Genomic DNA, 16,552 nt, shown 5'->3' on the forward strand with positions numbered 1-16,552 from the left:
AAAATTTACAAGCGTCTCGAATGCAGTGTTTCCCACGTATTCGCTCATTTCACGGTTCCGTTGGAGATGTTCTCCACCTCTTGACACAAAAAAGAAACGCAGTCGGTAGGACTCGAACCTACGCTCCCAGAGGGAATCTGATTTCTAGTCAGACGCCTTAACCACTCGGCCACGACTGCCGGTCGCAGACGCGTGGTCTCGACGAGTGCAACTGCTCCTTTGCAAGCAATCTGATGGCAGAACACGATATGGCCTCACTCGTTTCTGTATCGCTTTCGTTGCCAGCACATTGGCCGTTACGACAGTGAATTAATTTTCGCCTGGACAGGGGCTTGAACCCGGGACCCTTTGGTTGAAGGTTCAGCGCTCTACCGACTAGGCTATCCGGTTCCTCAGCCGAGCGTTGTAGTGCATGCTGCATGGTGTGCGAGTGATTCGCGTGTCGTTATTCCTGGCTTATGGCTCCAATGGCGACTTCACCGACTTCCCACTGGCGCACCGCTGACGCTAGTTTTGTGTCGTCTTAAACGATGGCCATACTTGCAAGCAGCTGCGAGATCTTAAGAAAAGAAACGCTGCACCACTGCTTTTGCCACACTCGAATGAACTGAATTGCGCTTCTTAGAAAGAAATGAATGCTCGCTGTGTCCAACACTTTCAAGCACACCTGTGTACTCACGACGACGCGACAAAATGACGGGGGCGCGTTCGTGGGCCTGCGACTGATTTCTGCAGTACTGGCGTCCTTGCGAGGTGAACCGGTAGCCACAACAGGCAGCGGCCGTCGCGAAACAGTATTCTTAAAGAATAAATTTCCGTCTTGTTGAGAATGGTGTCACTGGTTTGGATCCGCTTTCACCCACGCATGTCACATGTATGCGAAAATTTCTGCTCGTTTTTTTTGCGCAAAATCGCACGCAGCCGGTAGGATTCGAACCTACGCTCCCACAGGGAATCTGATTTCGAGTCAGACGCATTAACCACTCGGCCACGACTGCCAGTAGCGCAAGACCCTCCCGACACATGCAACTGGTACCGTTTAAAGCACTGCAGTGCCAGGAAACGGCGTAGATGCATTCTTGTCTGTAGTGCTTACACCGCTACTACACGTGCTTCTACCAAAGTATTAAAATTTCCGCCCGAACAGGGACTTGAACCCTGGACCCTTAGGTTAAAAGACTAATGCTCTACCGACTGAGCTATCCGGGCTCACATCACGTGATCACCCCTCCCACTACGCATACTGACACATTGCCTCATGTCCTTTACTGTTGGGTAATCGTTGCGTGGAGCTGTTACTATTCAAACGTCGTCTGACTGCTGTCTATAAACTCATCACGCTAGGCTCGTAACAGGCTATCGAAGAAAGCTGACACACAATGTAAAGTCAAATTGCAGCAGTTTGTACGTCTCATATATTACAGCAGAGGAGCTACGTGTTTTGTCGACACTCACTGGACAATTGTAAAATTTACAAGCGTCTCGAATGCAGTGTTTCCCACGTATTCGCTCATTTCACGGTTCCGTTGGAGATGTTCTCCACCTCTTGACACAAAAAAGAAACGCAGTCGGTAGGACTCGAACCTACGCTCCCAGAGGGAATCTGATTTCTAGTCAGACGCCTTAACCACTCGGCCACGACTGCCGGTCGCAGACGCGTGGTCTCGACAAGTGCAACTGCTCCTTTGCAAGCAATCTGATGGCAGAACACGATATGGCCTCACTCGTTTCTGTATCGCTTTCGTTGCCAGCACATTGGCCGTTACGACAGTGAATTAATTTTCGCCTGGACAGGGGCTTGAACCCGGGACCCTTTGGTTGAAGGTTCAGCGCTCTACCGACTAGGCTATCCGGTTCCTCAGCCGAGCGTTGTAGTGCATGCTGCATGGTGTGCGAGTGATTCGCGTGTCGTTATTCCTGGCTTATGGCTCCAATGGCGACTTCACCGACTTCCCACTGACGCACCGCTGACGCTAGTTTTGTGTCGTCTTAAACGATGGCCATACTTGCAAGCAGCTGCGAGATCTTAAGAAAAGAAACGCTGCACCACTGCTTTTGCCACACTCGAATGAACTGAATTGCGCTTCTTAGAAAGAAATGAATGCTCGCTGTGTCCAACACTTTCAAGCACACCTGTGTACTCACGACGACGCGACAAAATGACGGGGGCGCGTTCGTGGGCCTGCGACTGATTTCTGCAGTACTGGCGTCCTTGCGAGGTGAACCGGTAGCCACAACAGGCAGCGGCCGTCGCGAAACAGTATTCTTAAAGAATAAATTTCCGTCTTGTTGAGAATGGTGTCACTGGTTTGGATCCGCTTTCACCCACGCATGTCACATGTATGCGAAAATTTCTGCTCGTTTTTTTTGCGCAAAATCGCACGCAGCCGGTAGGATTCGAACCTACGCTCCCACAGGGAATCTGATTTCGAGTCAGACGCATTAACCACTCGGCCACGACTGCCAGTAGCGCAAGACCCTCCCGACACATGCAACTGGTACCGTTTAAAGCACTGCAGTGCCAGGAAACGGCGTAGATGCATTCTTGTCTGTAGTGCTTACACCGCTACTACACGTGCTTCTACCAAAGTATTAAAATTTCCGCCCGAACAGGGACTTGAACCCTGGACCCTTAGGTTAAAAGCCTAATGCTCTACCGACTGAGCTATCCGGGCTCACATCACGTGATCACCCCTCCCACTACGCATACTGACACATTGCCTCATGTCCTTTACTGTTGGGTAATCGTTGCGTGGAGCTGTTACTATTCAAACGTCGTCTGACTGCTGTCTATAAACTCATCACGCTAGGCTCGTAACAGGCTATCGAAGAAAGCTGACACACAAAGTAAAGTCAAATTGCAGCAGTTTGTACGTCTCATATATTACAGCAGAGGAGCTACGTGTTTTGTCGACACTCACTGGACAATTGTAAAATTTACAAGCGTCTCGAATGCAGTGTTTCCCACGTATTCGCTCATTTCACGGTTCCGTTGGAGATGTTCTCCACCTCTTGACACAAAAAAGAAACGCAGTCGGTAGGACTCGAACCTACGCTCCCAGAGGGAATCTGATTTCTAGTCAGACGCCTTAACCACTCGGCCACGACTGCCGGTCGCAGACGCGTGGTCTCGACGAGTGCAACTGCTCCTTTGCAAGCAATCTGATGGCAGAACACGATATGGCCTCACTCGTTTCTGTATCGCTTTCGTTGCCAGCACATTGGCCGTTACGACAGTGAATTAATTTTCGCCTGGACAGGGGCTTGAACCCGGGACCCTTTGGTTGAAGGTTCAGCGCTCTACCGACTAGGCTATCCGGTTCCTCAGCCGAGCGTTGTAGTGCATGCTGCATGGTGTGCGAGTGATTCGCGTGTCGTTATTCCTGGCTTATGGCTCCAATGGCGACTTCACCGACTTCCCACTGGCGCACCGCTGACGCTAGTTTTGTGTCGTCTTAAACGATGGCCATACTTGCAAGCAGCTGCGAGATCTTAAGAAAAGAAACGCTGCACCACTGCTTTTGCCACACTCGAATGAACTGAATTGCGCTTCTTAGAAAGAAATGAATGCTCGCTGTGTCCAACACTTTCAAGCACACCTGTGTACTCACGACGACGCGACAAAATGACGGGGGCGCGTTCGTGGGCCTGCGACTGATTTCTGCAGTACTGGCGTCCTTGCGAGGTGAACCGGTAGCCACAACAGGCAGCGGCCGTCGCGAAACAGTATTCTTAAAGAATAAATTTCCGTCTTGTTGAGAATGGTGTCACTGGTTTGGATCCGCTTTCACCCACGCATGTCACATGTATGCGAAAATTTCTGCTCGTTTTTTTTGCGCAAAATCGCACGCAGCCGGTAGGATTCGAACCTACGCTCCCACAGGGAATCTGATTTCGAGTCAGACGCATTAACCACTCGGCCACGACTGCCAGTAGCGCAAGACCCTCCCGACACATGCAACTGGTACCGTTTAAAGCACTGCAGTGCCAGGAAACGGCGTAGATGCATTCTTGTCTGTAGTGCTTACACCGCTACTACACGTGCTTCTACCAAAGTATTAAAATTTCCGCCCGAACAGGGACTTGAACCCTGGACCCTTAGGTTAAAAGCCTAATGCTCTACCGACTGAGCTATCCGGGCTCACATCACGTGATCACCCCTCCCACTACGCATACTGACACATTGCCTCATGTCCTTTACTGTTGGGTAATCGTTGCGTGGAGCTGTTACTATTCAAACGTCGTCTGACTGCTGTCTATAAACTCATCACGCTAGGCTCGTAACAGGCTATCGAAGAAAGCTGACACACAATGTAAAGTCAAATTGCAGCAGTTTGTACGTCTCATATATTACAGCAGAGGAGCTACGTGTTTTGTCGACACTCACTGGACAATTGTAAAATTTACAAGCGTCTCGAATGCAGTGTTTCCCACGTATTCGCTCATTTCACGGTTCCGTTGGAGATGTTCTCCACCTCTTGACACAAAAAAGAAACGCAGTCGGTAGGACTCGAACCTACGCTCCCAGAGGGAATCTGATTTCTAGTCAGACGCCTTAACCACTCGGCCACGACTGCCGGTCGCAGACGCGTGGTCTCGACGAGTGCAACTGCTCCTTTGCAAGCAATCTGATGGCAGAACACGATATGGCCTCACTCGTTTCTGTATCGCTTTCGTTGCCAGCACATTGGCCGTTACGACAGTGAATTAATTTTCGCCTGGACAGGGGCTTGAACCCGGGACCCTTTGGTTGAAGGTTCAGCGCTCTACCGACTAGGCTATCCGGTTCCTCAGCCGAGCGTTGTAGTGCATGCTGCATGGTGTGCGAGTGATTCGCGTGTCGTTATTCCTGGCTTATGGCTCCAATGGCGACTTCACCGACTTCCCACTGGCGCACCGCTGACGCTAGTTTTGTGTCGTCTTAAACGATGGCCATACTTGCAAGCAGCTGCGAGATCTTAAGAAAAGAAACGCTGCACCACTGCTTTTGCCACACTCGAATGAACTGAATTGCGCTTCTTAGAAAGAAATGAATGCTCGCTGTGTCCAACACTTTCAAGCACACCTGTGTACTCACGACGACGCGACAAAATGACGGGGGCGCGTTCGTGGGCCTGCGACTGATTTCTGCAGTACTGGCGTCCTTGCGAGGTGAACCGGTAGCCACAACAGGCAGCGGCCGTCGCGAAACAGTATTCTTAAAGAATAAATTTCCGTCTTGTTGAGAATGGTGTCACTGGTTTGGATCCGCTTTCACCCACGCATGTCACATGTATGCGAAAATTTCTGCTCGTTTTTTTTGCGCAAAATCGCACGCAGCCGGTAGGATTCGAACCTACGCTCCCACAGGGAATCTGATTTCGAGTCAGACGCATTAACCACTCGGCCACGACTGCCAGTAGCGCAAGACCCTCCCGACACATGCAACTGGTACCGTTTAAAGCACTGCAGTGCCAGGAAACGGCGTAGATGCATTCTTGTCTGTAGTGCTTACACCGCTACTACACGTGCTTCTACCAAAGTATTAAAATTTCCGCCCGAACAGGGACTTGAACCCTGGACCCTTAGGTTAAAAGACTAATGCTCTACCGACTGAGCTATCCGGGCTCACATCACGTGATCACCCCTCCCACTACGCATACTGACACATTGCCTCATGTCCTTTACTGTTGGGTAATCGTTGCGTGGAGCTGTTACTATTCAAACGTCGTCTGACTGCTGTCTATAAACTCATCACGCTAGGCTCGTAACAGGCTATCGAAGAAAGCTGACACACAATGTAAAGTCAAATTGCAGCAGTTTGTACGTCTCATATATTACAGCAGAGGAGCTACGTGTTTTGTCGACACTCACTGGACAATTGTAAAATTTACAAGCGTCTCGAATGCAGTGTTTCCCACGTATTCGCTCATTTCACGGTTCCGTTGGAGATGTTCTCCACCTCTTGACACAAAAAAGAAACGCAGTCGGTAGGACTCGAACCTACGCTCCCAGAGGGAATCTGATTTCTAGTCAGACGCCTTAACCACTCGGCCACGACTGCCGGTCGCAGACGCGTGGTCTCGACAAGTGCAACTGCTCCTTTGCAAGCAATCTGATGGCAGAACACGATATGGCCTCACTCGTTTCTGTATCGCTTTCGTTGCCAGCACATTGGCCGTTACGACAGTGAATTAATTTTCGCCTGGACAGGGGCTTGAACCCGGGACCCTTTGGTTGAAGGTTCAGCGCTCTACCGACTAGGCTATCCGGTCCCTCAGCCGAGCGTTGTAGTGCATGCTGCATGGTGTGCGAGTGATTCGCGTGTCGTTATTCCTGGCTTATGGCTCCAATGGCGACTTCACCGACTTCCCACTGACGCACCGCTGACGCTAGTTTTGTGTCGTCTTAAACGATGGCCATACTTGCAAGCAGCTGCGAGATCTTAAGAAAAGAAACGCTGCACCACTGCTTTTGCCACACTCGAATGAACTGAATTGCGCTTCTTAGAAAGAAATGAATGCTCGCTGTGTCCAACACTTTCAAGCACACCTGTGTACTCACGACGACGCGACAAAATGACGGGGGCGCGTTCGTGGGCCTGCGACTGATTTCTGCAGTACTGGCGTCCTTGCGAGGTGAACCGGTAGCCACAACAGGCAGCGGCCGTCGCGAAACAGTATTCTTAAAGAATAAATTTCCGTCTTGTTGAGAATGGTGTCACTGGTTTGGATCCGCTTTCACCCACGCATGTCACATGTATGCGAAAATTTCTGCTCGTTTTTTTTGCGCAAAATCGCACGCAGCCGGTAGGATTCGAACCTACGCTCCCACAGGGAATCTGATTTCGAGTCAGACGCATTAACCACTCGGCCACGACTGCCAGTAGCGCAAGACCCTCCCGACACATGCAACTGGTACCGTTTAAAGCACTGCAGTGCCAGGAAACGGCGTAGATGCATTCTTGTCTGTAGTGCTTACACCGCTACTACACGTGCTTCTACCAAAGTATTAAAATTTCCGCCCGAACAGGGACTTGAACCCTGGACCCTTAGGTTAAAAGACTAATGCTCTACCGACTGAGCTATCCGGGCTCACATCACGTGATCACCCCTCCCACTACGCATACTGACACATTGCCTCATGTCCTTTACTGTTGGGTAATCGTTGCGTGGAGCTGTTACTATTCAAACGTCGTCTGACTGCTGTCTATAAACTCATCACGCTAGGCTCGTAACAGGCTATCGAAGAAAGCTGACACACAATGTAAAGTCAAATTGCAGCAGTTTGTACGTCTCATATATTACAGCAGAGGAGCTACGTGTTTTGTCGACACTCACTGGACAATTGTAAAATTTACAAGCGTCTCGAATGCAGTGTTTCCCACGTATTCGCTCATTTCACGGTTCCGTTGGAGATGTTCTCCACCTCTTGACACAAAAAAGAAACGCAGTCGGTAGGACTCGAACCTACGCTCCCAGAGGGAATCTGATTTCTAGTCAGACGCCTTAACCACTCGGCCACGACTGCCGGTCGCAGACGCGTGGTCTCGACGAGTGCAACTGCTCCTTTGCAAGCAATCTGATGGCAGAACACGATATGGCCTCACTCGTTTCTGTATCGCTTTCGTTGCCAGCACATTGGCCGTTACGACAGTGAATTAATTTTCGCCTGGACAGGGGCTTGAACCCGGGACCCTTTGGTTGAAGGTTCAGCGCTCTACCGACTAGGCTATCCGGTTCCTCAGCCGAGCGTTGTAGTGCATGCTGCATGGTGTGCGAGTGATTCGCGTGTCGTTATTCCTGGCTTATGGCTCCAATGGCGACTTCACCGACTTCCCACTGGCGCACCGCTGACGCTAGTTTTGTGTCGTCTTAAACGATGGCCATACTTGCAAGCAGCTGCGAGATCTTAAGAAAAGAAACGCTGCACCACTGCTTTTGCCACACTCGAATGAACTGAATTGCGCTTCTTAGAAAGAAATGAATGCTCGCTGTGTCCAACACTTTCAAGCACACCTGTGTACTCACGACGACGCGACAAAATGACGGGGGCGCGTTCGTGGGCCTGCGACTGATTTCTGCAGTACTGGCGTCCTTGCGAGGTGAACCGGTAGCCACAACAGGCAGCGGCCGTCGCGAAACAGTATTCTTAAAGAATAAATTTCCGTCTTGTTGAGAATGGTGTCACTGGTTTGGATCCGCTTTCACCCACGCATGTCACATGTATGCGAAAATTTCTGCTCGTTTTTTTTGCGCAAAATCGCACGCAGCCGGTAGGATTCGAACCTACGCTCCCACAGGGAATCTGATTTCGAGTCAGACGCATTAACCACTCGGCCACGACTGCCAGTAGCGCAAGACCCTCCCGACACATGCAACTGGTACCGTTTAAAGCACTGCAGTGCCAGGAAACGGCGTAGATGCATTCTTGTCTGTAGTGCTTACACCGCTACTACACGTGCTTCTACCAAAGTATTAAAATTTCCGCCCGAACAGGGACTTGAACCCTGGACCCTTAGGTTAAAAGACTAATGCTCTACCGACTGAGCTATCCGGGCTCACATCACGTGATCACCCCTCCCACTACGCATACTGACACATTGCCTCATGTCCTTTACTGTTGGGTAATCGTTGCGTGGAGCTGTTACTATTCAAACGTCGTCTGACTGCTGTCTATAAACTCATCACGCTAGGCTCGTAACAGGCTATCGAAGAAAGCTGACACACAATGTAAAGTCAAATTGCAGCAGTTTGTACGTCTCATATATTACAGCAGAGGAGCTACGTGTTTTGTCGACACTCACTGGACAATTGTAAAATTTACAAGCGTCTCGAATGCAGTGTTTCCCACGTATTCGCTCATTTCACGGTTCCGTTGGAGATGTTCTCCACCTCTTGACACAAAAAAGAAACGCAGTCGGTAGGACTCGAACCTACGCTCCCAGAGGGAATCTGATTTCTAGTCAGACGCCTTAACCACTCGGCCACGACTGCCGGTCGCAGACGCGTGGTCTCGACAAGTGCAACTGCTCCTTTGCAAGCAATCTGATGGCAGAACACGATATGGCCTCACTCGTTTCTGTATCGCTTTCGTTGCCAGCACATTGGCCGTTACGACAGTGAATTAATTTTCGCCTGGACAGGGGCTTGAACCCGGGACCCTTTGGTTGAAGGTTCAGCGCTCTACCGACTAGGCTATCCGGTTCCTCAGCCGAGCGTTGTAGTGCATGCTGCATGGTGTGCGAGTGATTCGCGTGTCGTTATTCCTGGCTTATGGCTCCAATGGCGACTTCACCGACTTCCCACTGACGCACCGCTGACGCTAGTTTTGTGTCGTCTTAAACGATGGCCATACTTGCAAGCAGCTGCGAGATCTTAAGAAAAGAAACGCTGCACCACTGCTTTTGCCACACTCGAATGAACTGAATTGCGCTTCTTAGAAAGAAATGAATGCTCGCTGTGTCCAACACTTTCAAGCACACCTGTGTACTCACGACGACGCGACAAAATGACGGGGGCGCGTTCGTGGGCCTGCGACTGATTTCTGCAGTACTGGCGTCCTTGCGAGGTGAACCGGTAGCCACAACAGGCAGCGGCCGTCGCGAAACAGTATTCTTAAAGAATAAATTTCCGTCTTGTTGAGAATGGTGTCACTGGTTTGGATCCGCTTTCACCCACGCATGTCACATGTATGCGAAAATTTCTGCTCGTTTTTTTTGCGCAAAATCGCACGCAGCCGGTAGGATTCGAACCTACGCTCCCACAGGGAATCTGATTTCGAGTCAGACGCATTAACCACTCGGCCACGACTGCCAGTAGCGCAAGACCCTCCCGACACATGCAACTGGTACCGTTTAAAGCACTGCAGTGCCAGGAAACGGCGTAGATGCATTCTTGTCTGTAGTGCTTACACCGCTACTACACGTGCTTCTACCAAAGTATTAAAATTTCCGCCCGAACAGGGACTTGAACCCTGGACCCTTAGGTTAAAAGCCTAATGCTCTACCGACTGAGCTATCCGGGCTCACATCACGTGATCACCCCTCCCACTACGCATACTGACACATTGCCTCATGTCCTTTACTGTTGGGTAATCGTTGCGTGGAGCTGTTACTATTCAAACGTCGTCTGACTGCTGTCTATAAACTCATCACGCTAGGCTCGTAACAGGCTATCGAAGAAAGCTGACACACAATGTAAAGTCAAATTGCAGCAGTTTGTACGTCTCATATATTACAGCAGAGGAGCTACGTGTTTTGTCGACACTCACTGGACAATTGTAAAATTTACAAGCGTCTCGAATGCAGTGTTTCCCACGTATTCGCTCATTTCACGGTTCCGTTGGAGATGTTCTCCACCTCTTGACACAAAAAAGAAACGCAGTCGGTAGGACTCGAACCTACGCTCCCAGAGGGAATCTGATTTCTAGTCAGACGCCTTAACCACTCGGCCACGACTGCCGGTCGCAGACGCGTGGTCTCGACGAGTGCAACTGCTCCTTTGCAAGCAATCTGATGGCAGAACACGATATGGCCTCACTCGTTTCTGTATCGCTTTCGTTGCCAGCACATTGGCCGTTACGACAGTGAATTAATTTTCGCCTGGACAGGGGCTTGAACCCGGGACCCTTTGGTTGAAGGTTCAGCGCTCTACCGACTAGGCTATCCGGTTCCTCAGCCGAGCGTTGTAGTGCATGCTGCATGGTGTGCGAGTGATTCGCGTGTCGTTATTCCTGGCTTATGGCTCCAATGGCGACTTCACCGACTTCCCACTGGCGCACCGCTGACGCTAGTTTTGTGTCGTCTTAAACGATGGCCATACTTGCAAGCAGCTGCGAGATCTTAAGAAAAGAAACGCTGCACCACTGCTTTTGCCACACTCGAATGAACTGAATTGCGCTTCTTAGAAAGAAATGAATGCTCGCTGTGTCCAACACTTTCAAGCACACCTGTGTACTCACGACGACGCGACAAAATGACGGGGGCGCGTTCGTGGGCCTGCGACTGATTTCTGCAGTACTGGCGTCCTTGCGAGGTGAACCGGTAGCCACAACAGGCAGCGGCCGTCGCGAAACAGTATTCTTAAAGAATAAATTTCCGTCTTGTTGAGAATGGTGTCACTGGTTTGGATCCGCTTTCACCCACGCATGTCACATGTATGCGAAAATTTCTGCTCGTTTTTTTTGCGCAAAATCGCACGCAGCCGGTAGGATTCGAACCTACGCTCCCACAGGGAATCTGATTTCGAGTCAGACGCATTAACCACTCGGCCACGACTGCCAGTAGCGCAAGACCCTCCCGACACATGCAACTGGTACCGTTTAAAGCACTGCAGTGCCAGGAAACGGCGTAGATGCATTCTTGTCTGTAGTGCTTACACCGCTACTACACGTGCTTCTACCAAAGTATTAAAATTTCCGCCCGAACAGGGACTTGAACCCTGGACCCTTAGGTTAAAAGCCTAATGCTCTACCGACTGAGCTATCCGGGCTCACATCACGTGATCACCCCTCCCACTACGCATACTGACACATTGCCTCATGTCCTTTACTGTTGGGTAATCGTTGCGTGGAGCTGTTACTATTCAAACGTCGTCTGACTGCTGTCTATAAACTCATCACGCTAGGCTCGTAACAGGCTATCGAAGAAAGCTGACACACAATGTAAAGTCAAATTGCAGCAGTTTGTACGTCTCATATATTACAGCAGAGGAGCTACGTGTTTTGTCGACACTCACTGGACAATTGTAAAATTTACAAGCGTCTCGAATGCAGTGTTTCCCACGTATTCGCTCATTTCACGGTTCCGTTGGAGATGTTCTCCACCTCTTGACACAAAAAAGAAACGCAGTCGGTAGGACTCGAACCTACGCTCCCAGAGGGAATCTGATTTCTAGTCAGACGCCTTAACCACTCGGCCACGACTGCCGGTCGCAGACGCGTGGTCTCGACGAGTGCAACTGCTCCTTTGCAAGCAATCTGATGGCAGAACACGATATGGCCTCACTCGTTTCTGTATCGCTTTCGTTGCCAGCACATTGGCCGTTACGACAGTGAATTAATTTTCGCCTGGACAGGGGCTTGAACCCGGGACCCTTTGGTTGAAGGTTCAGCGCTCTACCGACTAGGCTATCCGGTTCCTCAGCCGAGCGTTGTAGTGCATGCTGCATGGTGTGCGAGTGATTCGCGTGTCGTTATTCCTGGCTTATGGCTCCAATGGCGACTTCACCGACTTCCCACTGGCGCACCGCTGACGCTAGTTTTGTGTCGTCTTAAACGATGGCCATACTTGCAAGCAGCTGCGAGATCTTAAGAAAAGAAACGCTGCACCACTGCTTTTGCCACACTCGAATGAACTGAATTGCGCTTCTTAGAAAGAAATGAATGCTCGCTGTGTCCAACACTTTCAAGCACACCTGTGTACTCACGACGACGCGACAAAATGACGGGGGCGCGTTCGTGGGCCTGCGACTGATTTCTGCAGTACTGGCGTCCTTGCGAGGTGAACCGGTAGCCACAACAGGCAGCGGCCGTCGCGAAACAGTATTCTTAAAGAATAAATTTCCGTCTTGTTGAGAATGGTGTCACTGGTTTGGATCCGCTTTCACCCACGCATGTCACATGTATGCGAAAATTTCTGCTCGTTTTTTTTGCGCAAAATCGCACGCAGCCGGTAGGATTCGAACCTACGCTCCCACAGGGAATCTGATTTCGAGTCAGACGCATTAACCACTCGGCCACGACTGCCAGTAGCGCAAGACCCTCCCGACACATGCAACTGGTACCGTTTAAAGCACTGCAGTGCCAGGAAACGGCGTAGATGCATTCTTGTCTGTAGTGCTTACACCGCTACTACACGTGCTTCTACCAAAGTATTAAAATTTCCGCCCGAACAGGGACTTGAACCCTGGACCCTTAGGTTAAAAGACTAATGCTCTACCGACTGAGCTATCCGGGCTCACATCACGTGATCACCCCTCCCACTACGCATACTGACACATTGCCTCATGTCCTTTACTGTTGGGTAATCGTTGCGTGGAGCTGTTACTATTCAAACGTCGTCTGACTGCTGTCTATAAACTCATCACGCTAGGCTCGTAACAGGCTATCGAAGAAAGCTGACACACAATGTAAAGTCAAATTGCAGCAGTTTGTACGTCTCATATATTACAGCAGAGGAGCTACGTGTTTTGTCGACACTCACTGGACAATTGTAAAATTTACAAGCGTCTCGAATGCAGTGTTTCCCACGTATTCGCTCATTTCACGGTTCCGTTGGAGATGTTCTCCACCTCTTGACACAAAAAAGAAACGCAGTCGGTAGGACTCGAACCTACGCTCCCAGAGGGAATCTGATTTCTAGTCAGACGCCTTAACCACTCGGCCACGACTGCCGGTCGCAGACGCGTGGTCTCGACAAGTGCAACTGCTCCTTTGCAAGCAATCTGATGGCAGAACACGATATGGCCTCACTCGTTTCTGTATCGCTTTCGTTGCCAGCACATTGGCCGTTACGACAGTGAATTAATTTTCGCCTGGACAGGGGCTTGAACCCGGGACCCTTTGGTTGAAGGTTCAGCGCTCTACCGACTAGGCTATCCGGTCCCTCAGCCGAGCGTTGTAGTGCATGCTGCATGGTGTGCGAGTGATTCGCGTGTCGTTATTCCTGGCTTATGGCTCCAATGGCGACTTCACCGACTTCCCACTGGCGCACCGCTGACGCTAGTTTTGTGTCGTCTTAAACGATGGCCATACTTGCAAGCAGCTGCGAGATCTTAAGAAAAGAAACGCTGCACCACTGCTTTTGCCACACTCGAATGAACTGAATTGCGCTTCTTAGAAAGAAATGAATGCTCGCTGTGTCCAACACTTTCAAGCACACCTGTGTACTCACGACGACGCGACAAAATGACGGGGGCGCGTTCGTGGGCCTGCGACTGATTTCTGCAGTACTGGCGTCCTTGCGAGGTGAACCGGTAGCCACAACAGGCAGCGGCCGTCGCGAAACAGTATTCTTAAAGAATAAATTTCCGTCTTGTTGAGAATGGTGTCACTGGTTTGGATCCGCTTTCACCCACGCATGTCACATGTATGCGAAAATTTCTGCTCGTTTTTTTGCGCAAAATCGCACGCAGCCGGTAGGATTCGAACCTACGCTCCCACAGGGAATCTGATTTCGAGTCAGACGCATTAACCACTCGGCCACGACTGCCAGTAGCGCAAGACCCTCCCGACACATGCAACTGGTACCGTTTAAAGCACTGCAGTGCCAGGAAACGGCGTAGATGCATTCTTGTCTGTAGTGCTTACACCGCTACTACACGTGCTTCTACCAAAGTATTAAAATTTCCGCCCGAACAGGGACTTGAACCCTGGACCCTTAGGTTAAAAGCCTAATGCTCTACCGACTGAGCTATCCGGGCTCACATCACGTGATCACCCCTCCCACTACGCATACTGACACATTGCCTCATGTCCTTTACTGTTGGGTAATCGTTGCGTGGAGCTGTTACTATTCAAACGTCGTCTGACTGCTGTCTATAAACTCATCACGCTAGGCTCGTAACAGGCTATCGAAGAAAGCTGACACACAATGTAAAGTCAAATTGCAGCAGTTTGTACGTCTCATATATTACAGCAGAGGAGCTACGTGTTTTGTCGACACTCACTGGACAATTGTAAAATTTACAAGCGTCTCGAATGCAGTGTTTCCCACGTATTCGCTCATTTCACGGTTCCGTTGGAGATGTTCTCCACCTCTTGACACAAAAAAGAAACGCAGTCGGTAGGACTCGAACCTACGCTCCCAGAGGGAATCTGATTTCTAGTCAGACGCCTTAACCACTCGGCCACGACTGCCGGTCGCAGACGCGTGGTCTCGACGAGTGCAACTGCTCCTTTGCAAGCAATCTGATGGCAGAACACGATATGGCCTCACTCGTTTCTGTATCGCTTTCGTTGCCAGCACATTGGCCGTTACGACAGTGAATTAATTTTCGCCTGGACAGGGGCTTGAACCCGGGACCCTTTGGTTGAAGGTTCAGCGCTCTACCGACTAGGCTATCCGGTTCCTCAGCCGAGCGTTGTAGTGCATGCTGCATGGTGTGCGAGTGATTCGCGTGTCGTTATTCCTGGCTTATGGCTCCAATGGCGACTTCACCGACTTCCCACTGGCGCACCGCTGACGCTAGTTTTGTGTCGTCTTAAACGATGGCCATACTTGCAAGCAGCTGCGAGATCTTAAGAAAAGAAACGCTGCACCACTGCTTTTGCCACACTCGAATGAACTGAATTGCGCTTCTTAGAAAGAAATGAATGCTCGCTGTGTCCAACACTTTCAAGCACACCTGTGTACTCACGACGACGCGACAAAATGACGGGGGCGCGTTCGTGGGCCTGCGACTGATTTCTGCAGTACTGGCGTCCCTTGCGAGGTGAACCGGTAGCCACAACAGGCAGCGGCCGTCGCGAAACAGTATTCTTAAAGAATAAATTTCCGTCTTGTTGAGAATGGTGTCACTGGTTTGGATCCGCTTTCACCCACGCATGTCACATGTATGCGAAAATTTCTGCTCGTTTTTTTTGCGCAAAATCGCACGCAGCCGGTAGGATTCGAACCTACGCTCCCACAGGGAATCTGATTTCGAGTCAGACGCATTAACCACTCGGCCACGACTGCCAGTAGCGCAAGACCCTCCCGACACATGCAACTGGTACCGTTTAAAGCACTGCAGTGCCAGGAAACGGCGTAGATGCATTCTTGTCTGTAGTGCTTACACCGCTACTACACGTGCTTCTACCAAAGTATTAAAATTTCCGCCCGAACAGGGACTTGAACCCTGGACCCTTAGGTTAAAAGACTAATGCTCTACCGACTGAGCTATCCGGGCTCACATCACGTGATCACCCCTCCCACTACGCATACTGACACATTGCCTCATGTCCTTTACTGTTGGGTAATCGTTGCGTGGAGCTGTTACTATTCAAACGTCGTCTGACTGCTGTCTATAAACTCATCACGCTAGGCTCGTAACAGGCTATCGAAGAAAGCTGACACACAATGTAAAGTCAAATTGCAGCAGTTTGTACGTCTCATATATTACAGCAGAGGAGCTACGTGTTTTGTCGACACTCACTGGACAATTGTAAAATTTACAAGCGTCTCGAATGCAGTGTTTCCCACGTATTCGCTCATTTCACGGTTCCGTTGGAGATGTTCTCCACCTCTTGACACAAAAAAGAAACGCAGTCGGTAGGACTCGAACCTACGCTCCCAGAGGGAATCTGATTTCTAGTCAGACGCCTTAACCACTCGGCCACGACTGCCGGTCGCAGACGCGTGGTCTCGACAAGTGCAACTGCTCCTTTGCAAGCAATCTGATGGCAGAACACGATATGGCCTCACTCGTTTCTGTATCGCTTTCGTTGCCAGCACATTGGCCGTTACGACAGTGAATTAATTTTCGCCTGGACAGGGGCTTGAACCCGGGACCCTTTGGTTGAAGGTTCAGCGCTCTACCGACTAGGCTATCCGGTCCCTCAGCCGAGCGTTGTAGTGCATGCTGCATGGTGT

At 50.4% G+C, this 16,552-nt stretch overlaps 34 non-coding genes across 34 annotated transcripts; all 34 read right to left on the reverse strand.

Moving 5' to 3' along the window:
• Positions 1-97: 97 nt before the first annotated feature.
• Positions 98-179, reverse strand: Trnas-aga (transfer RNA serine (anticodon AGA)). The gene has a single exon. It is a non-coding gene; the product is annotated as a tRNA-Ser (tRNA).
• Positions 180-916: 737 nt separating this feature from the next.
• On the reverse strand, positions 917-998 carry Trnas-cga (transfer RNA serine (anticodon CGA)). Its single transcript has one exon. It is a non-coding gene; the product is annotated as a tRNA-Ser (tRNA).
• Positions 999-1,136: 138 nt separating this feature from the next.
• On the reverse strand, positions 1,137-1,209 carry Trnak-uuu (transfer RNA lysine (anticodon UUU)). Its single transcript has one exon. It is a non-coding gene; the product is annotated as a tRNA-Lys (tRNA).
• A 354-nt stretch (positions 1,210-1,563) lies between these two features.
• Positions 1,564-1,645, reverse strand: Trnas-aga (transfer RNA serine (anticodon AGA)). Its single transcript has one exon. It is a non-coding gene; the product is annotated as a tRNA-Ser (tRNA).
• Positions 1,646-2,382: 737 nt separating this feature from the next.
• Positions 2,383-2,464, reverse strand: Trnas-cga (transfer RNA serine (anticodon CGA)). Its single transcript has one exon. It is a non-coding gene; the product is annotated as a tRNA-Ser (tRNA).
• Positions 2,465-2,602: 138 nt separating this feature from the next.
• On the reverse strand, positions 2,603-2,675 carry Trnak-uuu (transfer RNA lysine (anticodon UUU)). The gene has a single exon. It is a non-coding gene; the product is annotated as a tRNA-Lys (tRNA).
• Positions 2,676-3,029: 354 nt separating this feature from the next.
• Trnas-aga (transfer RNA serine (anticodon AGA)) lies at positions 3,030-3,111 on the reverse strand. The gene has a single exon. It is a non-coding gene; the product is annotated as a tRNA-Ser (tRNA).
• A 737-nt stretch (positions 3,112-3,848) lies between these two features.
• Positions 3,849-3,930, reverse strand: Trnas-cga (transfer RNA serine (anticodon CGA)). The gene has a single exon. It is a non-coding gene; the product is annotated as a tRNA-Ser (tRNA).
• Positions 3,931-4,068: 138 nt separating this feature from the next.
• Positions 4,069-4,141, reverse strand: Trnak-uuu (transfer RNA lysine (anticodon UUU)). Its single transcript has one exon. It is a non-coding gene; the product is annotated as a tRNA-Lys (tRNA).
• Positions 4,142-4,495: 354 nt separating this feature from the next.
• On the reverse strand, positions 4,496-4,577 carry Trnas-aga (transfer RNA serine (anticodon AGA)). Its single transcript has one exon. It is a non-coding gene; the product is annotated as a tRNA-Ser (tRNA).
• Positions 4,578-5,314: 737 nt separating this feature from the next.
• Positions 5,315-5,396, reverse strand: Trnas-cga (transfer RNA serine (anticodon CGA)). Its single transcript has one exon. It is a non-coding gene; the product is annotated as a tRNA-Ser (tRNA).
• Positions 5,397-5,534: 138 nt separating this feature from the next.
• Trnak-uuu (transfer RNA lysine (anticodon UUU)) lies at positions 5,535-5,607 on the reverse strand. Its single transcript has one exon. It is a non-coding gene; the product is annotated as a tRNA-Lys (tRNA).
• Positions 5,608-5,961: 354 nt separating this feature from the next.
• Positions 5,962-6,043, reverse strand: Trnas-aga (transfer RNA serine (anticodon AGA)). Its single transcript has one exon. It is a non-coding gene; the product is annotated as a tRNA-Ser (tRNA).
• Positions 6,044-6,780: 737 nt separating this feature from the next.
• Trnas-cga (transfer RNA serine (anticodon CGA)) lies at positions 6,781-6,862 on the reverse strand. The gene has a single exon. It is a non-coding gene; the product is annotated as a tRNA-Ser (tRNA).
• Positions 6,863-7,000: 138 nt separating this feature from the next.
• Positions 7,001-7,073, reverse strand: Trnak-uuu (transfer RNA lysine (anticodon UUU)). The gene has a single exon. It is a non-coding gene; the product is annotated as a tRNA-Lys (tRNA).
• A 354-nt stretch (positions 7,074-7,427) lies between these two features.
• Positions 7,428-7,509, reverse strand: Trnas-aga (transfer RNA serine (anticodon AGA)). Its single transcript has one exon. It is a non-coding gene; the product is annotated as a tRNA-Ser (tRNA).
• Positions 7,510-8,246: 737 nt separating this feature from the next.
• Positions 8,247-8,328, reverse strand: Trnas-cga (transfer RNA serine (anticodon CGA)). The gene has a single exon. It is a non-coding gene; the product is annotated as a tRNA-Ser (tRNA).
• A 138-nt stretch (positions 8,329-8,466) lies between these two features.
• On the reverse strand, positions 8,467-8,539 carry Trnak-uuu (transfer RNA lysine (anticodon UUU)). Its single transcript has one exon. It is a non-coding gene; the product is annotated as a tRNA-Lys (tRNA).
• Positions 8,540-8,893: 354 nt separating this feature from the next.
• Trnas-aga (transfer RNA serine (anticodon AGA)) lies at positions 8,894-8,975 on the reverse strand. The gene has a single exon. It is a non-coding gene; the product is annotated as a tRNA-Ser (tRNA).
• A 737-nt stretch (positions 8,976-9,712) lies between these two features.
• Positions 9,713-9,794, reverse strand: Trnas-cga (transfer RNA serine (anticodon CGA)). Its single transcript has one exon. It is a non-coding gene; the product is annotated as a tRNA-Ser (tRNA).
• A 138-nt stretch (positions 9,795-9,932) lies between these two features.
• Positions 9,933-10,005, reverse strand: Trnak-uuu (transfer RNA lysine (anticodon UUU)). The gene has a single exon. It is a non-coding gene; the product is annotated as a tRNA-Lys (tRNA).
• Positions 10,006-10,359: 354 nt separating this feature from the next.
• Positions 10,360-10,441, reverse strand: Trnas-aga (transfer RNA serine (anticodon AGA)). Its single transcript has one exon. It is a non-coding gene; the product is annotated as a tRNA-Ser (tRNA).
• A 737-nt stretch (positions 10,442-11,178) lies between these two features.
• Positions 11,179-11,260, reverse strand: Trnas-cga (transfer RNA serine (anticodon CGA)). Its single transcript has one exon. It is a non-coding gene; the product is annotated as a tRNA-Ser (tRNA).
• A 138-nt stretch (positions 11,261-11,398) lies between these two features.
• On the reverse strand, positions 11,399-11,471 carry Trnak-uuu (transfer RNA lysine (anticodon UUU)). Its single transcript has one exon. It is a non-coding gene; the product is annotated as a tRNA-Lys (tRNA).
• Positions 11,472-11,825: 354 nt separating this feature from the next.
• Positions 11,826-11,907, reverse strand: Trnas-aga (transfer RNA serine (anticodon AGA)). Its single transcript has one exon. It is a non-coding gene; the product is annotated as a tRNA-Ser (tRNA).
• A 737-nt stretch (positions 11,908-12,644) lies between these two features.
• Positions 12,645-12,726, reverse strand: Trnas-cga (transfer RNA serine (anticodon CGA)). Its single transcript has one exon. It is a non-coding gene; the product is annotated as a tRNA-Ser (tRNA).
• A 138-nt stretch (positions 12,727-12,864) lies between these two features.
• Trnak-uuu (transfer RNA lysine (anticodon UUU)) lies at positions 12,865-12,937 on the reverse strand. Its single transcript has one exon. It is a non-coding gene; the product is annotated as a tRNA-Lys (tRNA).
• A 354-nt stretch (positions 12,938-13,291) lies between these two features.
• Positions 13,292-13,373, reverse strand: Trnas-aga (transfer RNA serine (anticodon AGA)). Its single transcript has one exon. It is a non-coding gene; the product is annotated as a tRNA-Ser (tRNA).
• A 736-nt stretch (positions 13,374-14,109) lies between these two features.
• On the reverse strand, positions 14,110-14,191 carry Trnas-cga (transfer RNA serine (anticodon CGA)). Its single transcript has one exon. It is a non-coding gene; the product is annotated as a tRNA-Ser (tRNA).
• A 138-nt stretch (positions 14,192-14,329) lies between these two features.
• Trnak-uuu (transfer RNA lysine (anticodon UUU)) lies at positions 14,330-14,402 on the reverse strand. The gene has a single exon. It is a non-coding gene; the product is annotated as a tRNA-Lys (tRNA).
• Positions 14,403-14,756: 354 nt separating this feature from the next.
• On the reverse strand, positions 14,757-14,838 carry Trnas-aga (transfer RNA serine (anticodon AGA)). The gene has a single exon. It is a non-coding gene; the product is annotated as a tRNA-Ser (tRNA).
• Positions 14,839-15,576: 738 nt separating this feature from the next.
• Positions 15,577-15,658, reverse strand: Trnas-cga (transfer RNA serine (anticodon CGA)). The gene has a single exon. It is a non-coding gene; the product is annotated as a tRNA-Ser (tRNA).
• Positions 15,659-15,796: 138 nt separating this feature from the next.
• Trnak-uuu (transfer RNA lysine (anticodon UUU)) lies at positions 15,797-15,869 on the reverse strand. The gene has a single exon. It is a non-coding gene; the product is annotated as a tRNA-Lys (tRNA).
• A 354-nt stretch (positions 15,870-16,223) lies between these two features.
• Positions 16,224-16,305, reverse strand: Trnas-aga (transfer RNA serine (anticodon AGA)). The gene has a single exon. It is a non-coding gene; the product is annotated as a tRNA-Ser (tRNA).
• Positions 16,306-16,552: the final 247 nt, after the last annotated feature.

The sequence above is a fragment of the Schistocerca serialis genome, unplaced genomic scaffold (genome assembly GCF_023864345.2).
Source record: "Schistocerca serialis cubense isolate TAMUIC-IGC-003099 unplaced genomic scaffold, iqSchSeri2.2 HiC_scaffold_1117, whole genome shotgun sequence".
NCBI classification, from domain to species: Eukaryota; Metazoa; Arthropoda; class Insecta; order Orthoptera; family Acrididae; genus Schistocerca; species Schistocerca serialis.